General features: G+C 38.5%; 1 long non-coding RNA gene across 1 annotated transcript in view; it reads left to right on the forward strand.

The window, feature by feature from the left end:
- Positions 1 to 13,028, forward strand: part of LOC120504113 — a 37,063-nt gene extending 24,035 nt beyond the window's left edge. The window contains exon 3 of the long non-coding RNA XR_005627949.1: positions 12,979 to 13,028. This is a non-coding gene — a long non-coding RNA (uncharacterized LOC120504113). The remainder of the gene's footprint in view (positions 1 to 12,978) is intronic.
- Positions 13,029 to 23,047: the final 10,019 nt, after the last annotated feature.

Genomic DNA, 23,047 nt, shown 5'->3' on the forward strand with positions numbered 1-23,047 from the left:
TCTTCCAACTCAGCATATTCTGTCATTCTCTCATCGTGTCTGAGGCTTTCAGTCTATTGTTGATGTTAACAAAATTTGACAAAAGGTTCGAATTTTCATATATATTTACGGTTTCCAGCTTAGCTTAACCTCAAGTAAAACATGGGCTGTTCCTGGAGAGAAGAGGCCATACATTGCTGCTTCTTCCTTCATCGTGTCTGAGGCTCCTACTTCACGTTTTCAGTCTATTGTTGATGTTAACAAATTTTGACAAAAGGTTAAAAGTTTCAGATATATTTATGGTTTCCAGCTTAGCTTAACCTCAAGAAAAACATGGGCTGTTCCTGGAGAGAAGAGGCCATGCATTGCTGCTTCCTCCCTTACGCTGCTCTCACTGTCCTGTGGCTCTGTGGTCACCAGAGCCACCTGCTAACCTGGGGCAAAATGAATCATTTCTAGGCCAGGCCAACTCAGACGTGGATAAATAAGATGAACACGTGGCCACAAGTTTCTTGTCAGTGACCAAAGAGTAATAACAAGAAAGTAAGAGTGAGCTGTTGGGGACACTGGCAGGGAGTTGGGAATTGCATGGTTCATTATCAGTTAGATTGAACCACAAATCTTTACAGGGTCAGGCCTCCTTGGTTCTGATTTACACACAAATTTACTTGGTTTTCAGAGCTCTGTGCACCATGATAGGAGCAAAGGTAAAAAGAGGGCTAGGGAAGCATCTCCAAGTGTAAACTTCCCCCTTGTGGACTATAACTAGGAGATTAATTTTTATTGTTCCTTTTTGTATTATCTTCGCATTTTCACATGGGACTTGCTCAGAGAAGCTCATGCAGCAAAAGAATAAGTTGCTCTGAACTGATGGCCTATTGTGCTTCAAGAAGGAAGGACAGTGTGGAGGAGGGATTAGAAGGAAAAATTATGAAACAACCTTGTGCCTCAGTCTTATATGAATTTTTCTTTCATTATGCTGTAGGCAGCATACAAATGTTTCCTTGGTACTCAGTGTATAACTATGGGCATAAAAGCAGCCTATAACTTAAACAGGTTAAAAAATTAATTCAGACTAACATTAGTGATTTAAACAGACTAACATTAGTGATTTAGCTTGGTTTTCCAGAAGACTCCTAGAGCACTTTTGGATATAGAACTGTCTCTGTAGTTTCACAGATTGTAGAGCCACTTCAGGTTCAATTTTGATTTAATAAGTCTTCCAGCAAAATGATAGCAGTAGAGTAGCAGAAGAATTGCCTTACAAGGTGTCTTTCACTGATAACAAAGCATAAGCAGCCCTGACTTGCCTTATATAGGGATGTTAAATTTCCTTGTCCTATAAAGACCTTCAGCCTCCATAGAAATGAATGTGTACTTCCACTGCCTGACTACTCCTGTGAAAGGAGACCTCAGAGGGTAAAAACAAATATTGTCTATGTTTAGACACTCAGAATCCATTTCACAATGAAATCAAGTCCAAATTGATCCATTGTGGAAATTTCCAGACTGGAAGAATGTCTCTTATGAGGTGCATGTTGCCTTTTAAAAATAATATTTTATATTCGTTCAAAATTTTTTTCTTTTAAAAAGGAAAGAAAAATCCCAGTAACTGAAATATGTCGGTCACTGAAGAAATCCTTCTAGGTCATTGATACCAGTGGCATTTTGAATTTGATAGTTCTCTGCCTAGAGTGAGAAATTAATAATGTACTTTTATGAAGGTCCCCAAGCAAACATCTATGAGCCTTACCCATGATACCTTTGTTTTTTTGCTTTTTCAACTAAATCTGAGACTACTGAGGGCAGCTGCCTAAAGTACAGGCAAAGGCTAAGATTATTTCTGTTCTATTGGCTTGTTGTAGTTGGGGATGAGGTTGATAAATTCAGCTTAGCAAGTAGGCTTCTTTACTTGTGCACTGCTGGGAAGTATCTACACTAAACTGCTCCATTGAAGGCAAATATTTCTATACATTTGGGCACTGCTATTTGGGATTGCTATTAACAAGTGCCACACACAGCTCCTTCTGATTCTTGTGATCTCAGTCAGAATCACCTGTACTCTCTTGTTCCCACGGTGCTTAATGCTGTTTCAGAGCTTTCCTAGGGAATTTATTGTGGTCACAGATATTTGTGCATAACTTTTAAATCTATTTATGGCTATGTGATGCTCTTAAAGTATTTGGAATAATATCTGCCATTTGTTAAGTAGTGACTAACTCCAGAAACATTTTTGCTGTTGCATATCTAAGTGTTGCACAGCAAATGAGAAAAAGTTTACATGTGCTGTCTTACAGACAAATAAAAAGGGAGAATTTCAAATATTCTTTTCTACTACTGCTGATGAGTAACACATGTTCTGTGTTTTCAAACCCCTGCACTTCAGAAAAATGAGAGATCCTTGTCTTCTAACAGTCACATGCTTTGATTTAATGAATAAACAAAATACACAGCACAAATCAGTGAAAACCCATGTGCTGAGAGAACATGCAAAGAGGTGAAATAACCCTTGTTATAAAACTTGGACATTTAGTAGCAGTTTGATGCTGCATTAAGTAATTTATTAAGGCTCTTCTTTCATATCTAGTGTTTGAAAAAGACTGGTCCAGGTCCTTGTGTAAAACATGGAAGTGTGCATGTGCAGAATTACAAAGGGACTTTTTAATTGATCTGGACTTTCACTTATGAGTTTTACTGGATTTGAATTTTGGTTTTTGGAGGCTCAGCAGTAACTGTTTTGTTGTCTTTAATAAGCTGTATGAGGAGACAGAATGAAGACTAAAAGAATAAGAACATGACAAATGTATCAAGAAACTAAATATTTATTCTTAATAACCATGAATATATGCCTAAACCACTCTTCCACTGCTTCTAAGATTTATCCATTATTACTGAAGAGACATTTTAATCTAGCATCTGTTACAGTAAATATTCTTCTCATTTGACTGTAGATAATTTTTTTCCTTAAGTTCATCTGTTGTTTAGAGGCTGATTTAAAAACTCAATTATTCTTCTAAGTCTGAAATTAGCATGAGAAATTGCTTTTGTTGTTTTTTTTAATCAAAATTAATTTTTGCATAATTTTTCTGTACTTTTTGTCAGTACAAAAGAGATGAAGCTATGGGAGAGAATCTAGGAAAAAGCCACTTTGATTAAGGATGACCATTCTGTGATACTTCTTCTATACCTGTACTTTTGTGCCCTTGTTATGGTTTGGACTAAAAGCAAATCCTGCACAAATTCACATTTAATCAGTGCCACTGCAATTCCCTTGCCATCCTGCATGGTGACAAGCACATTGACAGCAAAACTGGATTTTCTTTCTGGCATCTCTTGGACTTATCTGGCATACCCTTGAAAATACTGATGAGCTGGATAATAGCTTTTGGATCAGATTTCTGAAATTTGGTCACCTAGCATTGGTTATTTGATTGCAAAGACAACAAGTAATAGGTCAATTGATTATTCTAAAATGGGCCTCAAAATGGTTGCTGAAAAGAGCAAAGCTATGTCTGCAATTACTTGTGTGTGTAAAATTTTGTATCAAACAATATCAGTGATGAAAATCAGACCTCCTAAAAATACCGTGACTCGGTACGCTATTGCACTAGAAATGAGGGGTCCTTAATCCAGAGTGCTGTATGGAGAAGAGAAAGTATAAATCACTCTGTCAAGCATTCTAATTTGCAGGTTCCTGTTCTATTATAATTAAGGGATAGGAGTAATAAATAGAAGGATGGCATTCCATGAAGGAAAGAAGATAGAAGAATGAATATATCACTTTTACTTCTGTAACTTCTCCTCGATTTATTTCTGTAATTTTTTTTTGAGAGATTGTTAGTGTTGATCACCCTCTAGCTCAGAGTTGATAAAATAATAAAGAAAATATTGTTCCCATAGGTGCTATTACTACTTCCATATCACAGACATCACTAAAAAATTCCACCTTTTATTCCCTCATAAATAATGTTTAAGACACAGGGATCTTGGAGTGGAGGAGAAAAGAGATAGGAACAGGTTGGCCGGTGTTGCTTTATTTTTGTTTAAATGTTTTGCATACCTGCAGTATGAAAAAGGTAATTGAGAGGAAGATAATATTAATAGATGATAATGCTCAAAGATAATTGAGAGGAAGAGATGTCGGGTACTGCCTGAGACTGAGAAAATGAAGACTGGTAACATTTTCAGATGGATTGTGCATGTTTATAAGTGAGAAGGCAGGGCAGGTGTGATCTTTGATTTTTGATGTATGAAGACATTTGAGGCATCAAGGCTGATCCTGAGTTATATAAACATGCTGCGCATACAAGGGCTCATTATGCAATATGGAAACAATCTCTTGAAAGACATAAAGAGTGCAAAATTTTAGGATCCTGTTTTGTATTCAGTATTTTTATTCCAGTGACGTTATTCTCTACCTCCAATCTACTGATTTTATGCCAGCAGCTCAGTGCCCTGTAAGTCACATCACTATTTTCAATTTCTGGCTGTAGGTCTCACCATGATGACAACTCCCTCCAACTATTCAGGTATTGCACATTCAGAGAACAATGGGCTTTGTTGGTAGTTATTCTCCACCAGATGAACATACAGCATGTTGGATAACTACCTACTCCTCCTAAATGAATATGTTGAAAGAGTTATATTCAGAATGTATTTTTTGCCCTCTTCTGCTGATAAATTGTTGAGCTGGCTGCTCGTCATAGCAAGCTGTCAGCCATATGGATGCCATTCAGCCATTTTTCCTCCTCGGAATGTTGTTGAGCAGGGCCCACACAGCCAAATGTCCGTGAGTCCTGCGACTCAGAGTGACTCAACGGAGCCGAGAGAAAGGCCACAATTTTCTCAAGTGGCAGCAGGCACCTGTGTCTCTGCTTTACTCATCTTCCTATCAAAAAAAAAAAAAATTCCAAAGGGCCCTCATGTACATAAATTTAAGTTTTTTCTGCTGGGCTGTGCAGTTGCATAGCTGTCTGCTTTACTGATGTGGCTTTGCAGCTGTAACAGATGAGTAATATTAGATAAGATGGATGTAAAAATAAAATAAGAAGAGAATGGCAGTTTGCAATAACCTTGGTCATGTTGCAACACAGAGGGGAAAAATAAAACATGCCAAAGTTGTCAGCTGGTGTGGAGACTGTTATTAAAATAGAAACGGTATGGAAAAATCATGGCTCAGATGAGGTACTAAGAGGTTTTCAAGAAGCCATAAAAATGTGCAGTTATGTTACACTAAATGTTAGTTTACCATTAGACTTCCTAACAGTAATAGCTGCTAACCAGCAAAATCTTCATAGGATCATTTTGCTAAATGTGTCATAATTGGCTTAGTTATGCAGAAATGCCCAGGGAGCAAACTGGCTGCCCATGATGGCTTTTTAAAGAGGGGACAAAGGGACCTGCAATTGTGTCCCTTTTACTTTGATATCATGGTCCTGGATGCTTAGAGATTTAGATCCTGGGGGATAAAGGGAAATGAGCTGTGTAAAAATTAAACATAATCTTGAATTTTCTCATTATAGTGACATTTTCTGACAAGGTCCAATGCAAAGAGAAAGACCAGCCCCGGTTTGCTCCCTAATCCTGGGTCACATGGCTGGTCTGAGCCCTCTTTGTGTTTTGGCCATCCGTTGGCCTCCCTCATGACAATAAGAATATTTTAAACCATTCCAAATGATCACAGCTTTGCTTACTGCCCACACTTTGCCATGGTTACGTGAAGAAGTAACTCCATGACACATGGTTGGCATTTCTTGCGTTTGTTTGTTTGTTCGAGCTCAGGGAGGGTTATCAGTGATCCACATCCGAGAGAGGAGGCTGAGTTTACATCCCTCCAGCCCCCGGGCTGTTAATTTTAACAAAGCTGCCAGAATTTGCACATTGGATGTGTTTGGGGCATGCCAGGGAGGGGGTGGTACAAGGGGGACATGCTACCAAACAGCAGGTGAAGGTGGCCTCACTGCCATGGGAACCAGATCTCCTGAGGGGAAGGGGGCACAGAGATGTGTTGTGTGGTATCTGTATTTATTTTTAAAATTGTATCATGGAAATGTCTCTGATGAAGGCTGTGGCTTGGAGAGGGCTGGCAGTAACCTTGGTTTAAAGCATTTCCAGCTCTGCGCTGGCCAGGATAACCCTCGCTAAGTTCCTGGCTGAAATGTTTTCCTCTGATACATAATTATGTTAAAATTGGTGACCTTGTAGATATGCATTCTTGACAGCAGTTTCATCCACTGGGCATTTCATTGGTGGATCCTGCCTGAAAAACTAGGCAGATGGTTTTGGTTCTCGTGAAAATTAAGATTAGATCAAATGCCAAGCATGTTTGGTGTCCCCAGACCAAGCTTGTAGCTCCCAAACCAAAATGCTCTTCTGACCATCTCTAGTCTGACCTTTCAGTTTCTTGAGTATTGGGATTTGGTACAGGTGAGTTATAAATATGATATTTCCACACTGCAATGTCTCAGCTGTGACTCAAGCAACACTGCTTGCACTGCAATAAAAGCTGCAAAGGTTCAATTTAAGTGATGTTTTTATTGATGATTCTAATCAATCAGAAGACTAAAATAAAATAATAGTTCTAAACTTGCCTTGATCATTTATCTGTGCGGAAGTAGATTTCCTCTCTCTTGCAGCCATTAAAGGTTTCAATTGCAAGTGAGTACAAAGCTCATATTTCCTAAGGGAAATATTCAATGGGAAATATTATTAATATTTTTAAAGAAATTATGAAATGCAGTAGATGCCTTTTGCCTTTTTGAATAATTTAATTTTATTAGACAATCATGAATGGCCATTGAGAATCAGCAATAAGAGCATTAACCACTGAAAGGATATTAGATTGAATTAGTTTCCACCCAAGTATACATTATTCCAAAGTGTATTCCATGAAAATGTAGAGAAAACATTGAAAAATAACATCAAATTTCTAAAACATTTAAAAGTTTTCTTGAATTGCAACTTTCTTGCTCTGCTTCTACACCAGAGGAAACAGTATATGTGATTAGTAAACAGACATATTGTGGTTACTGTATTTGTCCATTTTCTGAACTGACAACCTCTTACCAGAGTTTTTAGACTAAAAAAGAAAAGTGAGTCTTGCTGAACTAAGTTACCAATTAGCTCACAAATTTGTATGAGATGGGTATTGAAATAATTGCATTGGAGGAATGTTCTTTACACCTGCAAGCGAGGCAGGTGTAAAGAACAAGGTTTCAAAATCTCAGAAATATCACTTCAATAGAGTTTGTCTACTTAATGACTTTTCCCATTGATGCTGAGGTTTGGCCTATTACACAAACATGAACTGCTCAAGACATTAAATCTCAGTTATGTTTTGAGAAATTTAATAAATTTTCTTAAAGTTAGAGATTAATGTATGTTGTCCTTCTTTAAATTTAATTTTTGAAAAATGGACTTATTCTATAAGAAGTATAAAAGAACACAGTATTTAAAAAAAGTTCATTTATACAGCTTTTGGAATGTTGAATTATCTGGCTTTGCACTTCATTATGTCTGCAGATTTCAAATGGCATTAGACTGGGCTTTGTGTATCCACTAAACCAGAATTTTCAGTGAATATTTGTATCTATGAAAATACAGGTAAAATCCTTGTTAATAGGAGGAAATTATTTTCAGGTTTTTAGTAGGACTGATAAGACGACACTAGTACTTTCCAAGTTACATGGAAGAATTTTTCAGCCAAGGACACAACTGAAAGCTAAGGACCCATGGCAGAATTATCTGATTTTACTTGGCATTTGTTTAACTGTTGTGTGTATTGCTGAAGGCCATTTGCTCTGACAAGAAATGTCAAATAAACCAGTAATAAATCAAAACAGGAGATGGAATACAGTTCTCTTCCCTTTTTTCGTGCTTTGGCAAGGTAAGGAGGGGTTTATAGACTACTGAAATTCAAAGGATTGCTCACATATGGAAAAATATTTTTTCATTGGGACAATTCTGTAAACTGAAGTCTCTGGAAGTGTTACAGAAGTTGTTCCTAATTACATATTTTAATGGTATCTAACTAGCAGTATGTACAGTCTTTTGTGTATGACCAGCAGTAACTATTTCTTTTAAATGAGCATTTCTTCCCCTTCTCTAGTTCTATAATACAGTAAAATGTGTTGTATGAGAAGATATGTATATCTCATGCACATGCCTTTTAAAAATGGTACATTTCCTTGCTATAGACAGATCTTAAAACTTAAATTCTGGTCAGTAAGTGGACTTACATTTATAAACCCTGAAGCTTATTGGTGCCTGCAGTGGATAATGGCCATTTTACATCAAGGAGAATTAATTTTTTTGACTGCTAAATGTATTTATTTGAAAATTGCTTGCTACCTTTTGTTGCCCTTCTTTCTTTTAGCAAAATAAATCTCTTTATCTAAGGACTAGAATAACTATTTAGAAATGGACTTTTTTTCAAATCGCTGTTTACCAAGGGGGCTGTGGGATTCAGTAAAGGATAATTAACAGCTTTCACAATGTCATTCATAAGGAGCAACATCCATATCAAGTTAGAAAAGATGAAGGAAAATGTATCAACTGCTTAAAAATCATCAGCATTTTTAATCTGATAACAAGATCCTGGATAGTTAAAAACCAGAGAGGAAGGATTAATACTGGTGGAACAGTTCAAACAAAGGTAAGAAGTTTTGGAAGTGAAAAGTCATCCCAATCTCTAAGCAGAAAAAAACCCATCAACTTGATTTAAAATGCAAAACTAAAGACAAGCCTTTAAAATGTATTGATGTAGTAAAACTCTATGGGTGCTTTGACTCATTTGTGTATTTAATGGTGTCTGGGGTTCTTTGTGCCAAAAAAAGGGAAATGCACAGTAGTTTGAGTTTTGGAAGTAATAGAAAATTGAAGTCATATTTAGCTGAATATAGAATAATAGACTCTACAAATGTCAATTAATAGTATCAAGTCAGTTTTTATATTGTGGTTTATTCTGGTTTTTGGACACTTACTCTCCACTAAGCAATCATATGTTTTTACCTCAGCTTTTACATCTATTTCCATGTTGATTAATTCATATAGTCATCTAAATAACTTGTAAAATAAATAATTTTTGTTTAAACTTGCTGATAAATAGTGGGGGCAAAAAACCCAAGACAATTTCTAAAAAGCCAATTCTGTTAATACATAGTTTTCATCACATATTTCCATTTGGTTTTAATTACTAAGTACACTTTCCTGAAAATTATGAACCCTTACGGGTTAAAGGTTCCTCTGCTCCTGCTGCTTATTCCTTACACACAGACATCCTTCCCTGTTTCTGGCAACCAGACTATCTTTAAAGCAGCACATGGTAATACTGCAAAATCTGAATGCTGGATTCGGTGAGAAACAAGAAGCTTTTGAACAACAAAATCCTGGATCAAATCGTGAGGTAACTGATTTAGTTCTGACTTGGGCCAGACATTCAGGTTTCCACTATCTGAGCATCTTATCTGTGTATATCTTCACACAAAGGTCTGCAAAAACCATCAAGAGGTAAAAACTGAAATTACATAGTGGCACAGTCTCTGTAAATAATAAAATTTCAAGCTTGCCATACAGCATTCCTTTGGCTTTTGTGGTTGGCTTTGTACATATATTATAAATATAATGAGCATACGAGATGGGTTTCAATGAGAGCAGTAGCCGTGTTGCATGAATTAACAGTAGTTTTATCAGGACTGGATGAAGTCTTCATCTAAAGAGGAATGCTGCTGAGCTGCATAGTTGTGACCGTGTCATATGTGAGGGAAAAGTGTGTTTTACTCAACAGTGCTAGTAAGGCTGGAAGGGAGAATTAAAGCATCTTCATTCATCTGTAAGATCTATAAATTATATTTTCCATTTAACTTTATTCATGTCTTCTGTTTCAGACTTTAAGATGGTGTTAATACAGAACAAGCTTTCTCCCAAAATAAAAAAAAAATAAAAAAGGCAGGAAAATATATTCTACTCTCTTTTGAATATAATTCTTCCTTAGGAACTGTGCTAATGTAGCATAATTTTCAGGACGAAATGCTAGGCAGTGTTAGGCAGCCAGCTTCCCAACTTGCTTCCACTGCTGTGGCACAGATCTCATCCCCATCTTTCAAGCTGTTTTTGGGACAATCCTGTGACCTGGATTGGGGTGTTGTCTACGTTAAGATAAAGCAGAATAGATGATTTTAAATTGTCACCTCACCAAATACCACCCTGCCAGAAAGTGACCATGCTTCAATGGGAATCTCACGTAGCAAAACCGAACCATTAAAGGACAATTCAGGGGAGACCAGCCCCGTGGAGCTGTTTTATTCTTTATCAGCATCCAGTTAATTTGTATCAAAAGCTGGTTAGATAGCTGGGAGACTCCGGAAGCCTGTATGCTAATTGCTTTTAAAAATAAATGCATCAGAGTCACTGGGGCATTTCTGTTGTGGTTTTAGATTATTCATATAAATTATGAGGTTATCAAATGCGAATGTGAAATTGTCGGGCATATGCTCAAATATCGTCTTGCTAAGCTGTGCAATTACTCAGAGTGTCATCTCAGTCTTCAAGCAACCAGAAACTTCTGCTTCTACATAAAACATCATCAAGGTATTACAAAGCCTTTGGCAATAGAACACAATTAAAATACCTCAAGCAGTGAAACCCATTAATATGAAACAGGCGAAGTTCAAGAGAAACAGTTCGGGCGTGCCTCCTTGGCAGTGACAGGAGCACAGAGCCCTTGCAGATTAAATCCCCCTGCTGAGAAGCCAGGGTCTCTGCATTGTAATGCCTCCACTGCAGTGCCAGAGCTGCTACACTGAAAGATAATTTGAACACCTCTGTACCACGCCTTGGTGCCTACAGGCAGAGGTGGTCTCTCTTTTGTGAGTTCCAATCATACCAAGGCTGGAATAGTCCAGCATAAGACAGATGTTTATGTTACCAGCTTCATCTGCAGCTGGGTTAGACTGTCCTGTTCTCCTCCTGACTCCCTCTGGTCCTGTGGCCAAGTTGTTACAGCCCATCCATAAGAGCACAACCACTTCAAGCAGCCTGGATGCAAGCTGCCTCTGCTTGGGAGCTCAATGAAGTTATGGGGCCAGACCTGCTCCAATGTGTTCTGCAGGACCAGTAAAACCAAGGAAACATCCCCTCAGCCCACAATTAATCATATCCTTTGAGACCAAGAATTCTCTGTCAACACGCTGAGTTACGAAAACAAATTATACAGGAGGCTTCTTAGCACTTATGCAGAGCTTTTATAGCAAACCTATAATGTTCTCATCTTTTCAGCATGAGAGAATGAGATTCACTGCACCATAGTCAATCAGCTTTCCTTGCAGACAGTTTGCTAAGTTATCTTCATAGATGTTTTTTGAAAATAATAGTTAAAATAGTTTAGAATAGTCACATAGAAAAATTATATGCTGGAAACTTTCACTTCACTGTTACTGCATTTACACAATGTAGAGTTTACATTATGCACATAAAGAAAACATCTGTATTCTCTAATTATAGAAGCTTTATTAAACACCAGATTTGAACCATGACTCTCTCTATCCATACAGTCCCAGTATACACAACTGAGAGACATTTCCCTGTGCTACCTTTCTGATGTCCCACGTGGGACTTGACCCCCAATAAGTACCTCTGTGCAGATAAAGGTGGGATCTGGATACAGTTACTTTTCAAAATCTACTGAAGTTGCCAGCTGTGAGGATTTCTGGATGGCAACATCCCATCATTGGAAACAGAAAAATTTAATTCATGTAAGCATGTAAAGAGCTCTCAGATGAAAATCACTCTCAGTCATTGCTTGCATGGCCTGTCCTTGAAAGGATCATCAATTTTCACTGTTTTTATACATCATTACTGAGTTACTCATCTCTCAATTAATGTACTGCAACCTTAAAAGGGTAGACCATATCTTTTATCCCACTGTCATCCCACCTGATGCCACTCTACTTTTCAAGAGGGCAGCATCTCTTCCCACCACAGCAGTCATGAAAAGGTAGAGCTATCAGTGGTGCAGTCCAGATATACACCCTACAGTTTTTGCCAGGCAAGAAGTGCTACATATCTTTTTCTAGGGAAGTTTTGTCTTCTAACTTAGCATTAACCTTTCATTTTTTTCTGCCAGGGGAGCCTGTCTGCTGTGGGGAATTAAGTTATTTTTGAAAATGATCAATCTAGCAATAATAATTATATCCATAAAGCTAGCCTCTGTCATTAAATGAAAAATGTGTTTTTACGTATAAAGGTGTGATTATCTGTGCCAGGTACTTTAATGAAATCTACATATAATGTGTGCTATGCTTCCATTTCAGAAGGTTTTTTTTTAATATTCTCAAGTACTTAGCGTCTCTGGCATGATTTATTAGCTGGTTAAAATTCATAAATGTCATTTCCTTTAAGTGGCTACAAACTTTCTCATTAATACCTGTACAACCATCACCATAGACATTTCACACCAGATGACACTTGCCAAAATCATCTTGCCCCCTGTACCATCACCTGGCATGCTGCAGGCTCCAGACTTGCACCATGGTGAATGCTCTGGGAGTTGCCTCCTTCCATCCTGATTATTGTGCCCTGACTGAAGGCTCATATCACCAGTCATGCCCTGCAAACTGCTTTGTTGTGGTCACTGTACAGGTTTTGGCTCTCTTAAATTCATCAAGTAATTCCTACCCATCCATTCCTACATAAAAGCATTTCATTTGCAAAGTGTGAAGACTGACTTGCTAAATAAGCAGTATAATAAATGAATGCTTGAAATAATATGGTAATTATTTGAATGGCTCAAAACTCCTCTCATGATTTGTATGCAATCTATGTGGGAAATGGCATTTACAGCTTCACTGAAGAAGGTTTCTGTTTGCTTGAAGGCTCTCACTGTTTGTCCCAAAATAAACTCGGGGAAAGAAATTAATCTTCCAGCAGGTTTCTAGAAATCTGCATTTGCTATGCTCCTGTGTCTTCTTTATACCACTTCTTTATAGAGCCCTTGTCTTGCAGGTTTTGCTCTCAAACCTGGATACCAGACTGCCTGCAGCAATGGAATTCCCTGCTTCCTAACCTGAGCAGGGGCAGAGGTAAGGAGGAGGGGAAAAATGCTTCTGGCTAATCTCTGTGAATTATAAACTTTTTTTGTAACATTCTGGGTTTGGATTGACTGAAATTTGTTGCTTTGGTCGGATTTTGTTTTGACTGTATAAAAACCAATTATTATAATGCTTAGATTTGTGAAAGTGAATAGGAAACTGCCCCACATCGTTTAAAGTGTGTAATTTTAATTTTATGCTTGGATGATCTCAGTTTGGTAAGAACACTGATGCTTAGCAAGTACAGCAGCGAGTAGAGGATAAAGGCCAGGGTGTGAATGCTTTGTCATTGTGTCCTGGATCCTAGAGGGAGGATGACCCCAAGCCCTGAACTGCATTTAGGAACTGTTTGGAAATGTGTGATGGCCAAACAGATGCCCATGGCAGGGCAGCATTAAACACCTTAGCTCTGCAGAGCATTAAATACACAAGTATTTACAGCTCCTGTGCCCTAGGAGGCCTCAGGCTGGAGGAATGTTTGGCCAAAGTAGCCCCTTGCCAGCTTCTTTTCAGGCGCTGCTCCCACAGGCAGAGAGAAGTGAGCTGTGCATGTTCAGCAAATTTTGCTTTACACACAAGCCAGGCATGCTCCAGCAGACTCATGGAATCATTCCATGCACTGAGAAAGTCCATGGTAAATCGGGACTTGCTGTGTGTGCATGGCAGGCATGGACATACCTCATGAAAGAAGGCACTTAGGGCCCTAAGTGGCCATGTGTTTGCAAAAACCAGTCCACAGAGGGCTGCATGTGAGAGGTATTGGTTACTTTATACTCCTCCCCACATAAAAAGGCAGCTGTGTTGCACTCCCAAAAGACAGCTGAGTTCTTATGCATTGGAAAAATCAGCTGTGAAATGACTGAGAATGAATAAATGAGAAAAATTTGATTGTGTTTCCCAAAGGCAAAAATAGTGGTGTGCTTATACAGTGTGTTTATAGACTGACTGGATCCAGCATTTTGCAGTACTTTTTGCTGTTATATGGAACCAGCAGCAGAGTTGGAAGGGAACATGTACTCATGTTGTTGAAGGGAACATTTAATTCCTTTAAAGAAATGGGTTTTTATAATTAGGTTATTACTGACTAGGTTATGATCAGCTGTATGAAAACACAGCCTGTGATGTCAGGGAAGGTAGAAAATTGTGCTCTCTTCCCCACAAAGGACAGCTCCTGTCACTGTCATCAGGTACGTAAGGCACACACACACCACAGGGAGGCAAGATTCCTGAACTAATCTTGAATCTGCTGTTGATGTTCTGCTTGACTTTTTAGAAGACCCCTTACATCTCCTGGATTCTGCAAAACAGAGAGTAATAATGTGATAGACTTTGATCTTGCGGATGTAGGTGCTTTTTGTTCCACCAAATCCTTTAATATCTTTGTTTTATGCAGTAAATAGACTACCTAACTTCTTTAACCACAGCCAGCTGACTGGTTATATTCCTCCCAGTGTTAGTCAGTAGCCTGACTTATGACTTATTACTCTTCTGACTGATCTACTCTTATGTGCCACTTTACCTGAATTCCTCTTCTGAAATTGCCATTAGTGCTTAGGTAATAAAAGCATAGCATCCTGTACATACTTCAGTACTTCACATCACTCAAGAATCTACCTGTCAGGATTGTCATTCTTCTCAGTGGCTTTTCTACAGATAAAATTAGCAACATGATAGAGGCTTTTATAAACAATTAGCTTATTGTAGAATACATTTCATATACCAAGAAATGTGATGTGTGCCATTTTGGAATGGTTCTGTGGTTTCATAACATCCTGTCAGCATGTAGGCACTGCAGTGAGAAGCACACGATTGTGACTTTGACTCTGTGCTGTAATAGCTCTGTTGTTTCAAAGGGACAGAAGTGAAATCAGAGTCAGGTTCAGTACAGTTGTTTTGCTCTGACTCTGTGCTGGAATAGCTCTGTTGTTTCAAAGGGACAGAAGTGAAATCAGAGTCAGGTTCAGTACAGTTGCAGAGAGGCAAAGCAGAAACTGTGAGAGACTGGGCAATTAATGGTTTTTGGCTCAAAATATTCTGCATTTCATTGGGAGTTATAACAATTCTTAAATCTGCAGGTAAATTTTAATTCATCTTCCTTATCCATAAATGTGTTTGTAGGCCTAAAGTTTTTTGTCTGGCAGAGTTGTTTGGTTCCAAGTGTCTTCTTCCCCAGTACCAGGAAAGTAACAAGTGGCACAGTACCAAACTCCACTCTGCTCTTTCATGATGTTACTGCTGCTCACGTAGCTTTTCCCAAATTAGCTTTTGACTAATTGCTGGGTCCCTCTAAGAAAATAGCTGCTACTGCACAGAACCTAGTGCAGCTGCCAGGGAGGTTTGGTTCCTCCCCAGCTGAGATCCATGCCACTGTAGCTACACAGCTCTTACCACCAGACCTACTTAGATCAGTTTGGGCAGAGTTACTTAAGCCGCAGTCAAGCCTTTTTGTTTAGGGTAGATGAAGTCTCAGGTCCAAGTGCCTATCATTGCTGTGAAAACCACAATGTTATCCATGTACTCATAAATTTCTATGCAATTATTTGCATAATTCCCTGTCTGTAGTATGACTAGTGTTAAGTCCTGGTTAATGAGATGATTATACATTGGCAGCTGTTCACAGGTATTAACGTTTTTTTAGAAATATAAAATCTTGCTTCCTTAAACATAGTTTTTAATTTTGTAAAGAATAGTGATGTTTTATATAGTAAGTTTTTATGTGCTGTTCCTCCTTTCTCTTGGCTAATCCATTGTATTATCCACTGTGGGTTCCCACTCTACACTTCACGGAGTCTTGTAGACCTCATCAGAAGGAAAAACTAACAATGCCATGAAGGTTTTGAACATGAAGTGACATGTCTGCTCACATCCTGAGATTCATTCCCTTCCTGCTGTCCCTGAGTCAAAACTTTTGTGTTTAGGGATATCAAGGGAACATTCCTGCCTGTTCCTCTTATTGCCCATTTATGGACCTGTTGTCCATGATTATGTGCAGCTGCTTTTTGAGCCTATTGATATTCTTTGTTATCACAAACTCCAATGGTGAGGCTGGAATGGAAAAAATCAGCTTAAACATCATAGTTACACAGATATAAGCAAGCTTTTTGAATGCTTTATAAAAGAGAATTTCTACCGTAAATATATGTCAATAGTTTGACTTTTTGTGTAGCAGATATCTGCAAAAACTGGGGAAAATAAGAAAAGTAGAGTGATACTTCTGGGTCATAAGACACTGAAAGACAAGAAAGGCAGAGGTGGGCCAGATAAAGGTATGGCCAGTTCATCCACTCACCTCTTTCCAATGCTCGCCTTGCTGCTTAAGGTAGATGATAAACAGAGGGAACACCTATAATGCTACTACTTTTCCAGTACTTTTCCAAAGGTTTCAGTGATTTGGAATTCAAAGATCCCAAAGTCTTGGGTTTAATAGAAACTTGTGGTGATTTTCCTTTGCAAAGTTATCTAGCTGCTTTTTGAATCCCTACAGTCTCAGCTTCCAAAACACTTTGTGACAGCCTGTTCCCTTCACAGGAATTCTGAAGCTCTGATATGCTCTGATATGTGCTGTGAGCACCTTGTGTGCATGTGGAGAGCTGCACAGATAAATGCACAGCTATTCTGAGTAACAAATTCAAAGTGTGTTTATGAGCTGTGAACAGAAAAGAGGGCTTGATCTGATTTGATTTATTCCCTTGAATTTTTTAGTAGGGCTATTGGCATGATATGCATGGACCTGCTGCCTGGTCTCTGACTATAATAATGAAACACAAACAAAAGAATGAATGGTGTATGTAACCAGGCAAGTTATATGAGTTATGGGCTTACATAGTTACACATATATGTGGAATTAAAGATCATTTTTGTAGTCAGAGCAGCTTGTTTGGGTGGATCTGAAGCTATAGCAGTGCATTAAACTTTTGAGAAAAACAGTCGTGGTTCTGCTGGGCTCCTGAAAATGTGATGTTTTAAACAAGACCTGCTTCCTGCTGCAGTCCATGGTGTGGCTTATCTAACAAAGCCAGGCCTGAGCCTCCAGTCCCAGCACTGAGCTGGAGCCTGTTGGAAAAGATGGGCTGTTGGAGGAGAGGGGAAGGTTTGTAAACAGCTGAAGTGGGGCCTTCTGAGTTTAATGTGTTCCATAACCAGTTCAAACAGGGCAGCAACTGAAAACCCCAGATGTCAGAGTTACACAACAGCTCCTTCAGGAAAGCAGCTTCAAGTTTTCAGTGGGCTTTATAATAAAGAGCATGCATGAAATGTTCACCCACAGAGAGTGAAGTGTTTGCTTTGCTAGCAGTACACACCCACCATCGACTCTCAGCTCATCCTTTCACAGGGGGAGAGAGGGATCTTCATCCCTAATGCATGTTTTTACATTACCCTTATGTTACTGTGCGTGGGTTGTGTATAGCAGACTTAATGCAGCAATCTGTAGACCTGCATCAATTTTGTGCCTTTTTTTGTTCTTAAAGAAACGCTGCATTGAATGAAAGTTTGAGGCTTTTTTTTTTTACACCTGTGCTAAGGTTGAGTACTTTGAATGAAAGAGGGCTTATTTTGAAACTTATAGAAGTTTGGTATTTTCTATTCATACCTGTATCTTCATATCCCAGCAGTATTCAATTATATCAAGTCTATTTTAGCCACCTACCATAGGATGTGAGTATCTACATCCTACAAGCAACCATTTCTCCCCTTCTCTGAAGGGAGTCAAGACTGCAGTCACTTGTATTGAAGCTCTTTAAAGAACCTCACATCAGCTGTCCTGGTTTTAAACATTTGACATTCTAAAATTTTCCTATGGATCTCTGCAAATTTAGTGTTTCTAATGGTCAGGACTCTTCCACATGGCACTGGTTTTTGGCAGGGTATTCTTTTTTACCATTTTATGGGGGTATAACAGCACTGTTACTCAATTTGCTGTCTTGCAATGACTGAATTTAAAACCTTCAGTCTTTTTAAGCAGAAGGTTGCTTTCATTCTGAGGAATGATTTAAAAGAGCCAACACTGACCCCCTTCAAACTGCTTGGAAGGGTTTGGCACAGTCAGGGCTTAGCTGAGCACTGTCTCACCTGCCTTGCTTCGTATTTCTTACTGGCTTTTCTTTCCCCGTCTTTGACTCTCTCTGTCATTTACCATCAGCATGCTGATATGTTCCCATCTGTGCTGAGGACTTTATCCCAGTGTTCTCATGTAATCAGAGTAAACAAGATGGAAGTTACTCAAGGCGTTCCAGCTCTCATTCTCAGACTTCAGTATTTACCTTTACCTGACCTCACTAAATAAATACTAGTGCCAACCTCTAAACAACATATCCACCAGCAAAAATCTGATGAGAACTGTCTGTGGTTGCTGACTCTTCTCCACTGGAGTGCTGTAAGAGGATTTTAATAGTTTTTTTTTCCCCTATCAGTGCTTGGTCAGTAAGGCTTGACTCAACATTCTTATTAATGAGCTGTCTGACTGTTTCATAGACTTTGTTTTTCATATTGTACTCAGTGTAATGCCCTAAAAAAATGAGAAGACATGTCAGATGCTGATTTGAACTCATTATATAATTATTTCTTATACATTGATTATTTATGGCAATAGTCTTATAATCTTACCTTATTTTGTCAGAGAACAAGAGAAATATAAAGAAATACAACTTTGGTTTCTGCAAGTTCATTGAATGATGATTTCTTAGGTTACTTTCCACCTTCCATGTTTGATCAGTGGCCTGGATTCAGAGAGGGAAGAGCAGAAGAATCTAAAAGCTGTCCCTAGCTAGCAACAAACCTTGATGTAACAGCACAGGAGGAAAGCAAATAGCTGGGGCCTGTTCCTGCAGTGTTTAAGCAGGTGAGGAGGTGCAGAGGCTTTCTGAACCCTTTATTGATATGTGTTGGTGTGAGGCTATTCACTGTGGTTCTCCACAGCTTACTGGGTCCTACTCCATGACCACACATCAACAGAAACAACACAGCAGGGTGAAACCTCCCCTGGAGATGTCACGGCACAAAGTCAGAAAGAGCCTCTGTAGCCCATTAAAACTTCACATTTTAGTATAATGAAAGGGCTTCCATGTATTGCAGGGTCAAAATCTTGTACTGTATCATCAACAAAATCCTACCCATTGAACTGAAAATGTCACTCCTTTGGGGACCGAATTTGAGTTGAGTCTGTCAGTTATCCAGGGATGATGCAGAGGCTGATGCAGGGTTGAAGAGGGGGTGATGCAGTTCCATGTGTTTAATGTCTCAATGCCTTGTGTGCTTGGAACAAAATCATCACTTTGTACTTGCAGAGATGAGAAGCTATTAATCAGTCTCTAACACAGCCCAAAATGTGAGCCTGGGTGAGGAGTACCTAAGTCATCCTGGCTACTACTAGGAAAACCACAAATGCTTTACCTGTTTTCAACAAATTTTACTTACTCCATCATCTCTGTTTCCTACTTCAAATTGGAGCTAATATAACATAGATAATAACATGTAAAAGCAAGCTCATTTTTCTTCCTAATAAGACCAATCATTTTTCTGTATAGAGTTGCCTTCAGTGTCCTTGATGCAGGAATGTGAAATGCTTCTTTTGGACAGCTGGGTTTAGCTCAGCACTGTGGTATCCTGATGGATGGTGCTGTTTCCTGGTGGTCAGAACCCTCTTCTCTGGAGGAGACTTGTGACAGCAGATGATGCTGCTGAAAGCCTAAAAGGATTGAGAAATGTGATGAATTGTCCATTCTGTTCCCTTCTGTACTATGCCTTTTCCCCAGGATTCTTGGTGGGCAAAAGGCTGTAGTGCAGGAAGAAATAGGTTAGTGCACTACATTTTATTCCACAGGCTCTGTTAGCAAGATCCAAGTGGTCCCTACATGAAAATTACCCAGATATTCTTGCTCTGACTGAACTGGCAGAATTTCTTTGCTGGAATAGAGGTAGAAGTAGGCTCTAAGTCACTTTTGATTTTGGGCAGCAAATGCCTCTTCATGCTGGGGCAACATAGATGCTCCAGCTTGTTTTGAGTGCACAGTCCTTATACTGTGTCCTCTTCCATTCCCTTTCTTATGGGAGGGGCAGATACACCAGGGCAGATAAACTGAGTTTGTTGCCATTACATAGTTTTCTGGTGACTCCATGATTTATCATAAGCTTTCTCTCATAGTTTTTCTCGTATGGAGAGAGCTGTTTAATATAACTGCAGGAATGACTGGATCGTGGTAAGGAGCACGTAGAGCTTGCACCAAAGGGTATTTTGAAAGGGTTGATTTTTTCAAGAACTCCTAAAGGTAGTGAGGACTGACTTGGCTCTGACTTAAAATAATGTAATTCTTGTCTTTTGTAATAATTTTCTGATAAGCTACAGCCTCATTCAGTTAGTGTGGCAAGCAGTCCTACTTTGTGAACTCTGTATTACTTGAAGGTTCAACTTTCATCTAAATTATGCCAAATACATGAAAATAGCATCTTCTCCTTATCAGCATGTAGGTTGGTTTGGTTTTTTTTTTCATAATTTGTGTGAAATAAAAACAGAAGGCAAAAGAAGTGACAGAATTAATGTAGTACATAACTCTGGAAGCATCACTATCTGGCAGAATATTTCCTAATGAAATCATCATTCAAAGGAAACCTTGCTCCCAGTTACACAATGAATATGAAAATGATAGATGAATATGCTTAAAAGAAAAGTAGGTAAATAGGCAAAAGGCATGATTGAATCAAATTCAGCCGACTTGGGTAGTTTGCATTTCATTTTGTACTTATAAATCCATGTTATAGATGCCTAGCAGAGACTTGGAGTTTTCTCTGGGCTTTCCGTCACTAAGTCATCACTGTGGATTTCTCTGCTGCCCCCTGATTGATATCATATCACTGACTGTCCTGTGGCAACTACTCCCCAGCAATTTGGCATGCCCTTATCACTCACTTTTAATCAGATAAGATATTTTCTTCAGCACCTGCTCTTATCCTCAGTAGGCTTTCTTAATCTTGCATGAATGTTACTGACAACTGATTAAGGCCCAGTGTGGTTATAGAGGTGTCTCTTTAAAAAAAAAAAAAATATTGCAATGTACAATAAAACTTACTCATAGTTTCAATATTTAAGAGACTTTTTTATGATCACATTTGATGGGATCCATCAGGAATTCAGATCTATTTCAACCAAAGTGACTTTATTTACCTATGTCAAAGAAGGCACAGACTCATTTTTAATTCTGCCTCCTCCTGCAATTCAGGCTGTCTTATCAAGACTGAAATCAGACAATTTTCAGGTGTTTCCTGTAGTTGTTCAGAGAGGAATACTTTAGTAGTTCCCCTTTCTCTGTTTCTTGTAGTTTCTGTGCTCCCAGAAAAATGCAGTTTTGCCTTGGGAGACTGAGGAGTCAGGACCAATTATGCCACAGCTCTGCTGAATTCTAGGTTTTAAGGTCAACATCTGAATTTCTCCTCCCGTGATGAGCAACTTCCTCTCACCAAGCATGGAAAGGCATATTCAGTATGACTCTGGGCCATTGTGAGGAGAGGCATTTCTATTTTCCTTGAGAAACAGTGGTCATATAACCCACTTAAAATAGACCAGGTTTTGGTTTTTCATTCTAGAAACAAAATTATTCATGGCTAGCCTGAGTTATGAAAGATTTACATCAAAGAACAATTGAAAACTGCCGATGGAATTATAATGAAAAGATTGAGGTAAGGCTATAGGATGAAAAAGGAAATAAAAAAGCAATTTAATTTCACGGGTTTTGGAAGTCTTGCCCTTTACCTATTTAAGTTCTAATTTTATTAAAATTTTGCAGCCTGGATGTTAATTAATTTTTTAATGCGTGTTTGTTTTTCAGAATATTTTTGATGTAAGCAGATGGTTGCATGACTGTGGTCTAGAAACCGGAATTGGCATGAACAGTATTTATATTTCCTCTTCAAGAAACAAAAATGGCCCTTTGATTAAAGCTCCATGTTTGCTTTTCTTGAAAACCAAACTAAATGCAGGTTGGTTCACTAATGAATTGTCCCATGATCCTCAGGATTATGAAGTTTGTCCCACAAAAACCACCAAGTGTCCCCACAGGCATTATGTTCTTTTTCCAGCCTGCTGGCAGAGCCAGAGCTCAGCTGAGCTGCTGCTTAGCACCTTGCTAGAAAAAAAAGACTTCTCCAGTCAGTGATGCTGTGTGGTGTCCACTAACAGGGCGTTCAAACCAGAACCTGATCCTGAAGGTGGAAGCACTAGTCATGTAAGAAACTGCTGGCTGATCTCATAAAGTGAATTTATCTCCTCTCTGATCCTGCACTTTTCCATGTGCTACTGTATTAATTCATTCTTACCTTGAGTCTTACCTGCATTTCCATGCTGCTGTTGCAATATGCCACTTTCTGAGGTTCAGTGTATTCCAGGATTTCTTGGAGAAATCCACTGGTGAGTTCAGTTCTGTTTTTGAAATCAGAAGGCACTGAGATTCAGACAATGCTAAGCTTATCTGAGCATATTATGCAAAAGGGACTTCTATAGCTCAACCTTTGGTTTAGAAATATATTTATTTAGAAATAATTCAAGGAGGGCTATGCATTCCCATATATTTACCAAACAGCTTGAGTGTCTAATGCCAAATATGAACCTCAAAGATTAAGAAAATAAAATTTACTTCTAACAGTTTTACCAAAAAATTTTATTTTCGTTTCAAATCAAACAATATTTGCTGGGTTTGCACATCTATTCTTTGAGTCAGGTGATTTTTTTTTAAATTTTTTTTTTTTTTACATTCCTTACTTTTCATTTAAAATGCAAATGAAATTTTGTTCTCACTGTTACTGAGGAAACATCAGAGCAGTATTTTCCAAATGATGCAACCCAAATAAATAAAGCTCAAACCAGAATGAACCCAAAGGTTCAGAAGCCCTCATAATACTAACAAAAAAAATCAGATAGGATCAATCTTAAAAGTAATTGTTTCAAGTTCTCCATTTGTTTTAGAAGACATCACACCAGAAAAGATTCCTGAGAG

Source organism: Passer montanus, unplaced genomic scaffold (genome assembly GCF_014805655.1).
Source record: "Passer montanus isolate IOZ18808 unplaced genomic scaffold, ASM1480565v1 scaffold28, whole genome shotgun sequence".
In the NCBI taxonomy this organism is placed as follows: Eukaryota; Metazoa; Chordata; class Aves; order Passeriformes; family Passeridae; genus Passer; species Passer montanus.